The sequence below is a fragment of the Octopus bimaculoides genome, chromosome 1 (assembly GCF_001194135.2).
Source record: "Octopus bimaculoides isolate UCB-OBI-ISO-001 chromosome 1, ASM119413v2, whole genome shotgun sequence".
NCBI lineage: Eukaryota > Metazoa > Mollusca > Cephalopoda > Octopoda > Octopodidae > Octopus > Octopus bimaculoides.
The window spans coordinates 191387178-191391894 of NC_068981.1; positions in this window are offsets into that span (position 1 = coordinate 191387178).

Below are 4717 nucleotides of genomic sequence, written 5' to 3' on the forward strand. Positions count from 1 at the left end.
ATATATATATATATATAGATATGATATATATATATAATATATATATAAAATGACTACCTCTATCTCATGTATCTAGGTGTATATAAATAACCAACTTCTTTAAGTTTGCTCTCTGCTTCCAACTCTGACTTTAATTATTTCCATTTCCAATGTAAGTGGGTTAAACATTGCCCTAGTCTTCTGATTTTTTTTCAGTTGTCTATCTCCATGAGATGCTATACAAAAAAAAAACAAAAAAAAATCGAAAAAGCAAAATATCTTGTTTAAAATTTCCTTTTGTCTCTCTCTCTGAACAAGTTGTGCAATAAACAAAATAGAGACAATGTTCCATTTTCTTTAGAATTGATGTTAGGGTTCTAAAAGTTAAGGTGCTCATTGGTATTTTCTCAATAAAGCCTCAAGTTATAGAGTGTAACAGGGGGCTCATAACGTATACCATTACATGCATATAAGATAAATGAAATATTCTCTTGTTGAAATCAGAATGCACTAACTGATGAGTGGGTTAGATAAAGCTCATCCTTTTATCTATGGTGTATTTCAAAATTTTTTTCTGATAATAAATTAAAAGAATGTGTAAAAGAAAACCAAAGCATGTACACATGAGCAGGTAACACAATCTAGATGAATAAATGAGCAGAAATAATTTGGTGGATATTCATGCATTAAAAATATTTTATATAACTGTAATATTTTAATGCAAATTCATTTTAATACCACCCTTTACTTTGCGCAAATTCTCATTAAACAATTCTTAATTGTTATTAGTTGTTAACAACTTGTGCATTTGGTATAAGAATACAATTCAAAAATATCACCTTAGAATGGGAGGCTTGTTGAAACTTTGTAATTCTTAAAAAAACGTATATGCTGTTCTCTATTCAGACATGATTTTTGTTGATGTTTTTAAATGATAGAATTGAAATACTAAACTGTATCAGTATTTGGGTGAATATCCACAATCACAAGCTATGGTATTGCCAATATGTTTTGTATTTGATAGAACAGCACTCGACAAAGTTTTAAACTCAAAAACAATAATAACCTATAATTTTATAATTAATACCTGCTGATCTCATTTGTTAATGAACTACAATTAATTCTAACCAGAAATTTACCATGAATTATTGTATGTAATATTAGTTAAGATTATAAATTTTCCAAAAACTAATAATCACATCTTTAGAGTGTATATTTAGAATATTTATATCTACTCTACATTTAAACCAGTCTAATATCCGTATGTCATCAAATATCTTATTCCTGGTCAACATGTATTTGGTTTTTTCACCTTTTCTTCACAACGACACCCAACATTTTTTCATTTTTTTTTTTTTTTCTCTCTCTCTGTGTTAGTTATTTCAAAGGACCTGGTGTTGTATAAATCAGCCATGTAGAAAATTCATGGGGACTGAATTATCTGTCGATTTTATTATGATAAACATTGTTAGAACTCAAACTCTCAGAAATAGAGTTGACCCCCCCCTCTCCCACCACCACTACCACCTTGAAAAGGAAGATTCCATCACATGGAATCTCCTGGCCCCTATATTTAACAGATGGCTTCTAATTCTTGAGCTTCCTAAAACATTCCCTTCCACCACTCAATTATTTTATGCCATTCTTCTTATTATTATTCCTCTGTATTCTACAACAACATACACACTGAAGCTCACAAGGAAGCCTCTACATGATTGCTCAAACTGCTAGATATAGCAAACCTCCCTCAAATCACACCCTTTCATTTCAAAAATTAAAGAAGAAAAAGAAAACAGAAGGATACGTTAGATAATGTAGTCCTATGTACACCTAAATATGACGGGATGGTCATGGCTATAATACTTTTGATTGTAGGTCTGCCCTATCAGGATTGACCTAGGGTTAAACATCAACAAACATATGCTTAACAAAATATCAGAAATTAAATTTTATTTTTCAAAAAATACCTTTCCCTATATTAATTTTTTCTATTATTTCATATAGATAATATAAGAGACCAAGTTAATAATCATTATTATCATTATATTACTAATAGTTAAATAAAAATTTACTTTTATGCAGGAAAAGCTTTATCTTTTGTTTTAGCAGTGTATAACTACAGAGTCAGCTATATGATAAATTATTCACAATTATAAGATTATTAATTAACAACGCAAAAATAAAAATAATATTCAGTGCAACTTTATAAACATTTAAATTTTGTTTTGTTTGTTTTTAAAACTTTGGCAAAGAACTGGATATTTTAGCAAAACTTGTAGTTGGTTGATAGGTAAGTAGGTGTGTGCGTATGTATATATATATTCATAATATATATATATATATATATATACACACACACACATATACATACACACATATACATGTACACATATATACACATACACACACACACAAAGTACACAGATGTTAAATACTTGACAGAAATAGGTAATCCTTTAATCTATTTCTAAATAATTAAGTTTGTTAACGTTTTGTTGGTACAAAAACTTTTGGAGCATTTTACAGAAAGCAAAACATATTCTAAAGCAAATTATGAAGAATTTGAATGGAATGTTCCAGAAATCATCTTTTGGTAATCTTAGATTATGGAATGAACTTATATATGTAGAAACACATAAACACAAGTTGATAAAACAATAATAGTTGTATAATAAATACACACACCTCTGACACAAGTTCATGCAGAAACACAGGACCTATAAAAGGGGAAAGGTTCAACTGATAAGTCTGTTTTAGGGCCCAAACGGCCAAGGAGGAGCCTGGAACTATATGCTAGGCTTCACATTAAAATAGAAAAAACTAACAGTTTCCTTGGATTTCAGAGAACTCTTGGAGGTCCCTGCACACACACACAGAATTTTTTTTTTTTTAATGCTTTTTAAAGAGACTAACAGCTTCCTTGAGTTTTGAAAGGGTCACAGTCTTGATCCACCTTGCCAAGTTTCTCTTGTAGGTCCTGCACATACACACACACACACACACACAAACACACACAGATATCTAAATTTCTCTGAATATATCTGAAAATTCAATCCAATGAATTTTTTTTTAAATCTATAGATAATCAAAGTAAAACAAAAAAATATACATGAAAAAAATATTTAAAACATCAATGGTTTGAGTTGTACCTAAAGATTTTGAAATATGAAATTACTAAGTTCAACTTTGAAGTTATTCCATTAAAAAAATAATAGTTGATATAATTAATCTTACTGGTCTGTTGAAGTTCTGTCAAGTCATTTATTGAATGCACAACAACCAGTTCTTTGAATAGTCAAATATATCATCTAGCATAAAAGCATAAATTTCACATCAGAACACATATTTTATGCTCAACAGCTGTTTCATTAAGATAACACCACTAGATGTATAATTACATAATTATGAAACATATGTTTTAGTTAAAACAGACATACACCAAAGAAAAGGCACATTTTGATAGCAGCCGACAACATAGAGAGAAAACTGTCATAAAAGCATTTTTTTCTTAATTATTAATTGCACTGATTGTCATGTAACATTTAATCAAAATTTAACTAATTAAGTTTATCAATAAACTGCTGAAAAGAAAGAAAAAGATTTTATCTTGAGTTTTTTTTTTTAATATATAAGTTATTGTTATAACAATACAAACTTGGTATGATAATAATTTGAGAAGACTATGAAAATGAATATCAGCTTGTTGTATAAAGAGCAAGCTTGAGGCTGCCCAGTTGTAACACCACACCTGGCTCATGGGTGACTTTAGCGGTGGAGTTCACTCTGTTGCAAGCATTCTGGTCAGGTTTTCGGGTTTGATGATAACTTCCTTCGCCTCCTCCTGTCCCTCCTACCAATCTCAGAAGAGGGAAACCCTTAAATAAAAAAGGGTCATAAGCGTCTCCCCCCCCCATTCCTCTTCCTCCTCTGACTGAGTCATTAAAAAAGAAAAACGAGAATCAAGTTTTCAGTTGATTACAAACATATTTTTTATGACTTCTAATAATGATGATGATAATAATAATGATTATGATGATGATGATGATGAAAGACGACATGTTGTACACAATATTAACAAATATTGTAAAACATACAACTGATTGGAGATTATATAAAACTGAAAACTGGGTGAAAATCACAACAATGAGGACAAATTAATTCAATTTAAATAAAAACAAAAAATAAATCTGTAAAGCAAAGTCCTGTTTCCTTTGAGGTGTAATTTATAATTCTGTATATTTGCAGCCCATGTAATGTTTTTTCGTAATTTTTTTTAATGAATGTATTTATGTTTATTATTATTATTATTATCATTATTATTTAACTCCTTCTAATATGAACCTGTCTCTCTATCTCTATATAAATATATATTCTATCTGTAATGTAAATGTGGTAAGTGTGAATGTACATGCATAAATAAGTGCACACATATTAATGTATCCCTACATATATGTGTCCAACATGAAATTGTCTGAACATGTAAGCATGTACATATATGTATATATACATACATGTGTGTATATATATACATATATACACACACACACATATATACGCACAAACATGTATACATATATGTGTATATACACATGGTTATATATATAATATATATATATATATATACATACATGTGTGTGTATATATATATATATATACATGTGTGTGTATGTATCTGTATATATATGTATATAATGAATATATATATGTATATATTATATATGTATATATATATATATGT